The sequence below is a fragment of the Protopterus annectens genome, chromosome 14.part0, assembly GCF_019279795.1.
Source record: "Protopterus annectens isolate FY-2018-M chromosome 14.part0, PAN1.0, whole genome shotgun sequence".
Taxonomy (NCBI): domain Eukaryota; kingdom Metazoa; phylum Chordata; order Ceratodontiformes; family Protopteridae; genus Protopterus; species Protopterus annectens.
Window position 1 is genome coordinate 85,600,284 of NC_056748.1, and position 12,263 is coordinate 85,612,546.

Below are 12,263 nucleotides of genomic sequence, written 5' to 3' on the forward strand. Positions count from 1 at the left end.
AGACGCCTTGAGCATATGCATTTCAGATCCACACTAATGGATGTTGGATGTTAGGATATTCAGGATGATTATAAAGGCTTGAGGATGTCCGGACATAGATCTCTTTGCATCCCCTCAGAATCATCAACTTCCAACATTCTGCACAAGGACCTACCACAAACTAGCATGGAAAGTGGATGCCCTCTCATTCAGTTGGAAACACCTCTCAGTATATGCTTTTCCTCCCTTTCCTCTTCTACCTCGGGTACTTCTGAAGATAAAACAGGACAGACTGCACATGATTCTACTGGCTCCCAATTGGCCTCGGCAATTCTGGTATTACACTCTGATGACCTTGGTTCAGGAGCCTCCCTGGATTGTGCCTCAAATCGCTCATCTACTGTCTCAACGGGATGGCCGGATACTACACAGTCATGTCAAGACTCTGCATCTAGCTGCCTGGCAGATTCAGGGTCTGTAAACACCTCTGCCCTTTCCAAACAGGTATTGGATGTAATCCTTGAAGCTAGACAGCCCAGCACTAGAAAATCTTATGCGGGAAAATGGAAAAGATTTTGCTCCTGGAGTCAAGTCCAGGGTGGTGATTCTTCTGTTCCGAACATTCCTCTGATTTTACAGTATCTGACAGAGTTATTACATACGGGCCTATCTTTTTCGTCTATTAAGCTTCATTCTTCTGCTATTTCTGCACATTACGATACGGATCCTCTGATTTTTTCTGATCCATTACTTAATTTCTTAGAGGGGCTAAAAATATTCGGCCCCCTATAAGGGCTCCTGTTCCCACTTGGGATCTTAACTATTTTTTGGAGAAATTAACTTTGTCTTCTTTTGAACCTGCAGCTTCCACGGATTTAAATTTTTTGTCTTGGAAAACTGCTTTTCTTTTAGCTATTACCTCTGCTAGAAGAATTTCGGAATTGCAAGCACTCATGGCTGTGGAACCCTTCCTTATTTTTCATCAGGGTATATCCCACTTTTATGCCCTAGGTGGTTTCAGCAGTGGCCTTGAATCAGTCTATTCATTTGCCTACCTTTTATCCTAATCCTCAAAGTGAGGAAGAAAGTCTTTTGCACTCTCTAGACGTGCACAGACAGCTTCGTCTATACCTGGACAGGACCAAGATATTCCGGAAATCTGATCAGTTGTTTGTCGCTTATGCTCCTACTGTTCAGGGGAAAGCAATCACTAAGCAAACTATTTCCATGTGGATTGCCCATTGCATCAAGTTCTGTTACTCTTATCATGGCAAGCCAGTTCCTGTTAATGTTAGGACTCATTCTAACTGGGCTACTGCTACTTCAGCAGCTTTTCTTTGTGGGGTTTCTACCAAGGATATTTTGGAAGCTGCTACTTGGAGTTCTGTACATACTTTGTCTAAGCATTACAACCTCCCTCTCTTTTCTAAATCCAGGGCAGGTTTTGCTTCTGCGGTTTTGCAAGGTTTTGTGACCGCTCCCTCTGTTTCTCCTCCAGCCACCCTTTCTTAGCTTTGGGACTCAACCCTACAGTGATGACTGCAACAGTGAACACACTCGAACATCTACATTTATGGTGAGAGTACATAACTCGAACATCTACATTTATGGTAAGAGTACACAACTCGAACATCTACATTTATGGTGAGAGTACACAACTCAAACATCTACATTTATGGTAAGAGTACACAACTCGAACATCTACATTTATGGTGAGAGTACATAACTCGAACATCTACATTTATGGTAAAAGTACACAACTCGAACATCTACATTTATGGGAAGAGTACACAACTTGAACATCTACATTTATGGTGAGACTACATAACTCGAACATCTACATTTATGGTAAGAGTACACAACTCGAACATCTACATTTATGGTGAGAGTACACAACTCGAACATCTACATTTATGGTAAGAGTACACAACTCGAACATCTACATTTATGGTAAGAGTACACAACTCGAACATCTACATTTATGGTGAGAGTACACAACTCGAACATCTACATTTATGGTAAGAGTACACAACTCGAACATCTACATTTATGGTAAGAGTACACAACTCGAACATCTACATTTATGGTAAGAGTACATAACTCGAACATGTACATTTATGGTAAGAGTACATAACTCGAACATGTACATTTATGGTGAGAGTACACAACTCGAACATCTACATTTATGGTAAGAGTACATAACTCGAACATCTACATTTATGGTAAGAGTACACAACTCGAACATCTACATTTATGGTGAGAGTACATAACTCGAATATCTACATTTACGGTAAGAGTACATAACTCGAACATCTACATTTACGGTAAGAGTACATAACTCGAACATCTACATTTACGGTAAGAGTACATAACTGTACTTTCTCCTCATTACTCACCGAACTTCTTACAGCTACGATCTCAGTCATCTGAAGAGGGACTCTGTCTCTCTAAACCAGAGAAAAAAGTAAGTTAAGATGCCTGCCTGTTTACAACCGTTTACCTCTCCCTCAGCTTCCAGTGTACCACATCTGTTGTCGTTGCCCTGTTCAGTAGGATTAGCCATCTTTACTTGCTTCAGTAGAGTTATGCGGTATTCACTTGTATTCTTTGCAGCTGTTCTTCTAATACTTATGTTAATTAAAATATAATCCTAAAATGTATTAAAAAAAAAAAAAAAAATATATATATATATATATATATATATATATATATATATATATATATATATATATATATATATATAAATTTATTAAAAAAACAAATCCTACCTCACCAAGTCCTGGATAAGTACATGTTCCAACACAAGCTAACTCTTCTATTATCCACTTAGTCTCTTTAATCTCTTTGTACATGTTACAAGGTCTTTTGAGATCTGCAAAATCCAAATAATACCTTGTAATACAAGTCACTTCAATTCTTAAGGAAATTACATAAAGTAAATTCAGCTTAGCTTGCTGTTGTCTATACCAATGTGGTGAAATTATGTTTAAAAATAATGTAGAGTGGTACATTGTTAAGTTTTAACAAAGTGGTGTAGTTTCTTCTTAACTCTCCACTGTGTGACTAATACTTCCATGGGAACCTTTGTCAAATTGTAGTCAGTTTGTTAAACTGTTATATGCTTTCTTTCAATTAATATGCTGTATGTTTAAACTTTTGTTAACTGTGTAATTGGAATGCAGCTTACCTCCCTGGGCTTCTGCTGAAAATGGGCAATCCTGCCGAGTCAACCTTACCCGTTAAACAAATGTAAAATAAATAAAAATAAATAAATAATTATAACAAAAATCTACTTGTGTTGTCTTTTCCTAGTCTCATTATAACCCCAATCCATGTGTGTTGTCTTTTCTTAGACTCATTATAACAACAATCTACTTGTGTTGTCTTTTCTTTTTTAAAAAAACTTTTTATTAATTTTCAAACAAAGATTATACAAATTTATTTAAAGATAAATAGAACAAAAACATAATTATTTGCATGTCCACAGCAAAATCAAACATAGAAAACAAAATCATTAATATTTATCAAGTAAATTACTTAATTTTGACCAAAATCTAAACTGGTGAGCAATATTTGAAGTTCTCATTTTGGCAGTTGACAATTCCTTTACAGACATTTTTGCTAAATTCATGAATTCATTGAAAGAAAGAGTAGTTTTACATTTCCAATTATTTGTGACTATTTTTCTTGCTGTAGCTAAAATGGACCAAAGGAGAGGCACCTGCACCCCAGGAACAGAATCGGGACCTGGAGCATTAAATAAGGACAGGCACCTGCACCCTAGGAACAGAATCTGGACCTGGAGCATTAAATAAGGACAGGCACCTGCACCCTAGGAACAAAATCTGGACCTGGAGCATTAAATAAGGACAGGCACCTGCACCCTAGAAATGGAATCTGGACCTGGAGCATTAAATAAGGACAGGCACCTGCACCGTAGGAACAGAATCCGGACCTGGAGCATTAAATAAGGACATGCACCTGTTCCCTAGGAACAGAATCTGGAACTGCAGCATTAAATAAGGACAGGCACCTGCACCCTAGGAACAGAATCTGGAGCTGGAGCATTAAATAAGGACAGGCACCTGCACCCTAGGAACAGAATCCGAACCAGGAGCATTAAATAAGGACAGGCACCTGTACCCTAGGAATGGAATCCGGACCTGGAGCATTAAATAAGGACAGGCACCTGCACCCTAGGAACAGAATCTGGACCTGGAGCATTAAATAAGGACAGGCACCTGCACCCTAGGAACAGAATCCGGACCTGGAGCATTAAATAAGGACAGGCACCTGCACCCTTGGAACAGAGTCTGGACCTGGAGCATTAAACAAGGACAGACACCTGCACCCTAGGAACGGAATCCAGACCTGGAGCATTAAATAAGGACAGGCACCTGCACCCTAGGAATGGAATCTGGACCTGGAGCATTAAATAAGGACAGGCACCTGCACCCTAGGAACAGAATCCGGACCTGGAGCATTAAATAAGGACAGGCACCTGCACCCTAGGAACAGAATCTGGACCTGGAGCATTAAATAAGGACAGGCACCTGCACCCTAGGAACAGAATCCGGACCTGGAGCATTAAATAAGGGCAGGCACCTGCACCCTAGGAATGGAATCTGGACCTGGAGCATTAAATAAGGACAGGCACCTGCACCCTAGGAACAGAATCTGGACCTGGAGCATTAAATAAGGACAGGCACCTGTACCCTAGGAACGGAATCCGGACCTGGAGCATTAAATAAGGACAGGCACCTGCACCCTAGGAACAGAATCTGGACCTGGAGCATTAAATAAGGACAGGCACCTGCACCCTAGGAACAGAATCCGGACCTGGAGCATTAAATAAGGGCAGGCACCTGCACCCTAGGATTGGAATCTGGACCTGGAGCATTAAATAAGGACAGGCACCTGCACCGTAGGAACAGAATCTGGACCTGGAGCATTAAACAAGGACAGACACCTGCACCCTAGGAATGGAATCTGGACCTGGAGCATTAAATAAGGACAGGCACCTGCACCCTAGGAACAGAATCTGGACCTGGAGCATTAAATAAGGACAGGCCCCTGCACCCTAGGAACAGAATCTGGACCTGGAGCATTAAATAAGGACAGGCACCTGCACCCTAGGAACAGAATCTGGACCTGGAGCATTAAATAAGGACAGGCACCTGCACCCTAGGAACAGAATCCGGACCTGGAGCATTAAATAAGGACAGGCACCTGCACCCTAGGAACAGAATCTGGACCTGGAGCATTAAATAAGGACATGCACCTGCACCCTAGGAACAGAATCCGGACCTGGAGCATTAAACAAGGACAGACACCTGCACCCTAGGAACAGAATCCGGACCTGGAGCATTAAATAAGGACAGGCACCTGCACCCTAGGAACAGAATCCGGACCTGGAGCATTAAATAAGGACAGGCACCTGCACCCTAGGAATGGAATCTGGACCTGGAGCATTAAATAAGGACAGGCACCTGCACCCTAGGAATGGAATCCAGACCTGGAGCATTAAATAAGGACAGGCACCTGCACCCTAGGAATGGAATCTGGACCTGGAGCATTAAATAAGGACAGGCACCTGCACCCTAGGAATGGAATCTGGACCTGGAACATTAAAGAAGATCAAGGAGTTAGAAATTTCCAAATTCAACCCAAAAAGGAGTTATTATTTTACAATCCAATATCATATAAAACCAATCTGCCTTAGAGACTTCATTACACCCCCAACAATTAATTTTCCCATAGTTATATAGTAAAGCCGCTTTACATGGAGTTAAAAAAATCTCTGTGAAGAAATCTCCATGTATATCTTTTCAATAAAAAGAAAACGTATATTTTCCAATAGAGTTAAGAATTAAGCATTTATCTTCATCAGAAAGACCTTCTCATTAACCTTAGTTTAGTAATTCCAATATAATGAATCTGTGGAACCAAACTCTTCTCTTATTATTTTATAAATTATTGACATTTGTAATTTATTCTTGTGTTGTCTTTTCTGAGGCTTACTTCTTGTCATTGTCCCACACATTAATTTTTATTTGGTCGATTTCTAATCCTACCAACTCTTTTATAACTGAAATGTCCCATCTCATTTTTGCTGTTTCCACACACTTCCATCTCAACTAAAATCCGCAGTCTGTATATATTCCACAGCTCACGAAGTCCCCTGCCCTTACATTTTATTCTGTCCTATTCATCTGTCCACAATCTGTTCTGTTACATTTCTAGCACCAACTCTCTGGTCTTCAACCTTTTCCTGTGCTCAGCAACCTTACAATAGACTGTCACATAACTGTGTAGCTAGCCTTTTATACTTCAGTGCTAACATTTCTTGTATAATGGCAAGGACAAAATCAATATTTAGATATTATTAATGGTAATAACCTTCATAATAATCTGACAGAGAAATTATTTTTTTCAAGATCCTTAAAGAAAAAAAATCAAATTATGATATCCAAAACCGCTTACAAAGAGTCATTAACTAAAAATACAGACCTTAAAAAGTTTTATAGTTATGTTAGTAATTTCAAAAATGTCTTAAAAATTAGTTTCTAGGGTAACTTTCCCTCCCTGTTTGGAGGCACAAGACCTTGTGTCATTGTATTGCTTTGAATCTGTGTTATAGAGATGCAATGTATTACTGAGTCCCAATTGGTTGTAATTGCTCAAGTACTTCCTGGTGATTACAATCTAGTGGTACGTAACGGAAATAACTTGTTGTGCCTCAGTGGCATCTCCTGTGGCTGCCCGTTGACACTGCGGTGTTTATAACCTTCTCATGGCTTAAACCATTCTTTGGCAGCAGTTCTTAACTTATCTCTCCTCGAAGCTAAACCTCCTGGGATAATTAATGTACTTTTTTGCTTCCTTCTGTGAAATCTGTATTGCTCTGTAATTGCTACCAGTTTAGGTTCCAACTGCCTTTGCATACTCTCTCATTTTCATTTGATTTTACTGGTGATAACAAACTGCACAACAACCCACATGTTTTGGCTCTCACTGAAATAAGCAAAAGTGAGACCTTCTGCATGCCTTGAGTCTTATGAACCTTGTAGTAACATTTCATCCTTTCAATACATGTCGCCCACCCTTCTATAGGAATACTGAATGGCTTTAAGTGTTCAAAAAGCTCTGATATTTTGTAAGTGCATCTGCACTCCTGTACTTGCATCACCTTCAATAACTAGCCTATAAAGTATGAAGGGCTTGGCTGTTGGGCACCCCACTGAACTCCGATAGGCTGGGAATAACAGAATCAATGGGGACCTCACTGAAGGTCCATGTTACGGGGAGGGCTGATCCTTCCACACTGTCTATGTGGGGACCTCACTGAAGGTCCATGTTACGGGGAGGGCTGATCCTTCCACACTGTCTATGTGGGGACCTCACTGAAGGTCCATGTTACGGGAGGGCTGATCCTTCCACACTGTCTATGTGGGGACCTCACTGAAGGTCCATGTTACGGGGAGGGCTGATCCTTCCACACTGTCTATGTGGGGACCTCACTGAAGGTCCATGTTACGGGGAGGGCTGATCCTTCCACACTGTCTATGTGGGGACCTCACTGAAGGTCCATGTTACGGGAGGGCTGATCCTTCCACACTGTCTATGTGGGGACCTCACTGAAGGTCCATGTTACGGGGAGGGCTGATCCTTCCACACTGTCTATGTGGGGACCTCACTGAAGGTCCATGTTACGGGGAGGGCTGATCCTTCCACACTGTCTATGTGGGGACCTCACTGAAGGTCCATGTTACGGGGAGGGCTGATCCTTCCACACTGTCTATGTGGGGACCTCACTGAAGGTCCATGTTACGGGGAGGGCTGATCCTTCCACACTGTCTATGTGGGGACCTCACTGAAGGTCCATGTTACGGGGAGGGCTGATCCTTCCACACTGTCTATGTGGGGACCTCACTGAAGGTCCATGTTACGGGGAGGGCTGATCCTTCCACACTGTCTATGTGGGGACCTCACTGAAGGTCCATGTTACGGGGAGGGCTGATCCTTCCACACTGTCTATGTGGGGACCTCACTGAAGGTCCATGTTACGGGGAGGGCTGATCCTTCCACACTGTCTATGTGGGGACCTCACTGAAGGTCCATGTTACGGGAGGGCTGATCCTTCCACACTGTCTATGTGGGGACCTCACTGAAGGTCCATGTTACGGGAGGGCTGATCCTTCCACACTGTCTATGTGGGGACCTCACTGAAGGTCCATGTTACGGGGAGGGCTGATCCTTCCACACTGTCTATGTGGGGACCTCACTGAAGGTCCATGTTACGGGGAGGGCTGATCCTTCCACACTGTCTATGTGGGGACCTCACTGAAGGTCCATGTTACGGGGAGGGCTGATCCTTCCACACTGTCTATGTGGGGACCTCACTGAAGGTCCATGTTACGGGGAGGGCTGATCCTTCCACACTGTCTATGTGGGGACCTCACTGAAGGTCCATGTTACGGGGAGGGCTGATCCTTCCACACTGTCTATGTGGGGACCTCACTGAAGGTCCATGTTACGGGGAGGGCTGATCCTTCCACACTGTCTATGTGGGGACCTCACTGAAGGTCCATGTTACGGGGAGGGCTGATCCTTCCACACTGTCTATGTGGGGACCTCACTGAAGGTCCATGTTACGGGGAGGGCTGATCCTTCCACACTGTCTATGTGGGGACCTCACTGAAGGTCCATGTTATGGGGAGGGCTGATCCTTCCACACTGTCTATGTGGGGACCTCACTGAAGGTCCATGTTACGGGGAGGGCTGATCCTTCCACACTGTCTATGTGGGGACCTCACTGAAGGTCCATGTTACAGGGAGGGCTGATCCTTCCACACTGTCTATGTGGGGACCTCACTGAAGGTCCATGTTACGGGGAGGGCTGATCCTTCCACACTGTCTATGTGGGGACCTCACTGAAGGTCCATGTTACGGGGAGGGCTGATCCTTCCACACTGTCTATGTGGGGACCTCACTGAAGGTCCATGTTACGGGGAGGGCTGATCCTTCCACACTGTCTATGTGGGGACCTCACTGAAGGTCCATGTTACGGGGAGGGCTGATCCTTCCACACTGTCTATGTGGGGACCTCACTGAAGGTCCATGTTACGGGGAGGGCTGATCCTTTCACACTGTCTATGTGGGGACCTCACTGAAGGTCCATGTTATGGGGAGGGCTGATCCTTCCACACTGTCTATGTGGGGACCTCACTGAAGGTCCATGTTACGGGGAGGGCTGATCCTTCCACACTGTCTTTGTGGGGACCTCACTGAAGGTCCATGTTACGGGGAGGGCTGATCCTTCCACACTGTCTATGTGGGGACCTCACTGAAGGTCCATGTTACGGGGAGGGCTGATCCTTCCACACTGTCTATGTGGGGACCTCACTGAAGGTCCATGTTATGGGGAGGGCTGATCCTTCCACACTGTCTATGTGGGGACCTCACTGAAGGTCCATGTTACGGGGAGGGCTGATCCTTCCACACTGTCTATGTGGGGACCTACTATAACCTCTCACTTCTTCCTAATCCATAGAAATAAAGCTCAGGGTAAGTTATAAATCTCTCAGCAAGTTGTTCACTCTTTTAGTCTCATCCAAATGGATTGCAGTGAATCGGTCTTCAAAAGACAGTAAAACATACAGGAAAAGTCACTCATTTGTGTGTGTGGTATAAATGAGTTCCTATATGTCGTCTGAACAGCTTTTAAGTAAATTAATTGCAAGTATCAGTAAATAACTTCTTGTTATAAAAAAGCCTCTCTGTATTGTTTTACACAAATCATTTGCCTGCATAAATCACTTTAGCCCATTACAACTTGGTTGCTATAGGCTTTTTGCTATGTAGCACTGATGTGTGTTATATGGTGCCTAAATACTCCATGACTGAGCTTCCTGTGGGCATGGCATGATGTCATCACTCATGATGAAGGTTCTTGGGCAGCTATGTCACTTTAAACAGAGGGGTCTTGTTAATTATCTAGTCTCTAGTGGGGATGCATTGGCAGCAGATGCACCCCAAGATATACCCCAAGACATACTAGTCAACCTCCCCCATTCTTATGCAGTTGAGTTTCCCACATTTGGGGAAATCACAGTGGTCAACCCAGCCAAAATATGCAATGGAAGAGCCTCACCCTAGGGAAACCACCTTCTTGATCGCGGTATTCCCCCTTCGAGGTAAGTATATGGGCCACGCAGTGGTGCAGCAGTAGCATTGTTGCCTCACAGCCAGAGGTTCTCTAGTTCGATTCTCAGCTGGACTGCCTTCTGTGTGGAGTCTGCATGTCCTCCCTGCATTTGTGTGGGTTTTCTCCAGTTGTTCTGGTTTCCTCCTACATTGCAAAGACATACATCTAGAGCTTTTCTACCCGGGCATCCGCTGAAAATTGGCTTTGTTCGAAGTTGGACTTTCCTGGTAAACAAATGTTAAATAAAATAAATAAATAAATAATAAATAAATTATCTTCCTGATTGGCTGTTCCAGCACTCATGTCACTAATCAAACCCTGGTTGGTTGAACTGTAGTAAACGTTCCACCTCTCTACACCACACAGCCGGTCATTAGCCTCCCGGAAGAAAAAAAAAACACTTGCTGTTATACATACACTTTCAGAGTATAAATCACTGAATAACTACAAAAATCATTTTGTAGTCATAACTCCTCAGTTATACATTCCTCACACAACCGCTTTGCAAGAGTTGTATCAGTACAAAGTTCTGCTGTGTCATTTTTGTTTCCTCTTCCTCTGTCTGACATTTTCACTGGGATTCCTGAACATACCTCTCAACTTCTTAACACAAAAAATCTGGACAAAGCCAAAAATGATGGAAGGACAAAGCCCCAAAAATAGGGACAAATTTTAAATATTGCACTTATAAACCTAGAAAATTGCTAGAATAAAAGGGTTTGTGTTAACATGCATTTTCTAAAGGATATGAAGTCTGAAACTCAAATGCCTGTCATTATTTAGGGAATTCAATCCTCACTGATTTGTCACAAACATCCAGAAAACTACAGATTTTAAGAGGACCTAACCACAAATATGAGGCAAAAATCGGGACGTTCTGTGAAAATCTGTACAGTTGAGATGTATGGCCATGAATTTACTTCAGACTATGCAGACAGACCTCTTTACCAATTACATTGTCTGCAGTGTCACTTAGATCCTGCTTATATACTAACCATTGCTGGTAGCCAATGTGAGGTTTGAAACAGAAGTTTACTAGAAGCTTCTATATATTATACAATGTAATGCCTATGAGTAGCTCTAGATTTGCTTTAGATTCCATCACACCCTACCAGTTCATTGTCCAAGTCTGTCTCAAAAGAATGAGTGACACGTCTCAGAGATAGCACAGTATAGGTCAGAAGTCAGATTTAAGGTAAGATTCAGTAAATGCCATAACTGTAACCCGCCACAATGAGATCCAGCCCTCTGGCTGTTACCCTACACTAGTAGATCCAGCCCTCTAACTTGTACCCCAAACTATGAGATCTGACCCTCTGGCTGTTACCCCATACTATAAGATCCAGCCTTCTAGATGTTTCCCCACACTATGAGATCTATCTTCTAGCTGTTACCCTATACTATAAGATCCAGCCTTCTAGATGTTTCCCCACACTATGAGATCTATCTTCTAGCTGTTACCCTATACTATAAGATCCAGCCTTCTGGCTGTTGCCCCACACTATGAGATCTGACCCTCTGGTTGTTACCCCATACTATAAGATCCAGCCTTCTAGATGTTTCCCCACACTATGAGATCTATCTTCTAGCTGTTACCCTATACTATAAGATCCAGCCTTCTGGCTGTTGCCCCACACTATGAGATCTGACCCTCTGGCTGTTACCATGCACTATGAGCTCCAATTTCTGGCTGTTACCCTACATTAGGAGATCCAGCCCTCTGGCTGTTACCGTATATTATACGATCCAGCCCTTGCTGTTACCCCACGCTATGAGATCTATCCTTCTAGCTGTTACCCCACAATATAAGAGCCAACCTTCTGGTTGTTTCTCGACACTGTGAAATCCAGCCCTTTAGGATGTCAGATTTATAACTCGTACTACAAGCATTAAGGTGATAACTATTTGAGTTGTACAGCTTAATGTAGCCACACATCTGATCTGCCTTTTTGAGCCTGTTAAAACTGCACTGTAGTTAAAGTGCATCAAACAGATAATCATGTTTCTAATCATCATGGCTTGGTCTGCTTCCTGAAGTCACTGAAAATGATCCTTAATTCAGCTTTCTGAGTCACCC

General features: G+C 43.1%; 1 protein-coding gene and 1 pseudogene across 3 annotated transcripts in view; both read right to left on the minus strand.

The window, feature by feature from the left end:
- Positions 1-12,263, minus strand: part of AFAP1L2 (actin filament associated protein 1 like 2) — a 2,783,820-nt gene that overhangs the window by 1,292,527 nt on the left and 1,479,030 nt on the right. The window lies entirely within an intron of this gene.
- On the minus strand, positions 10,052-10,183 carry LOC122789487 (annotated as a pseudogene).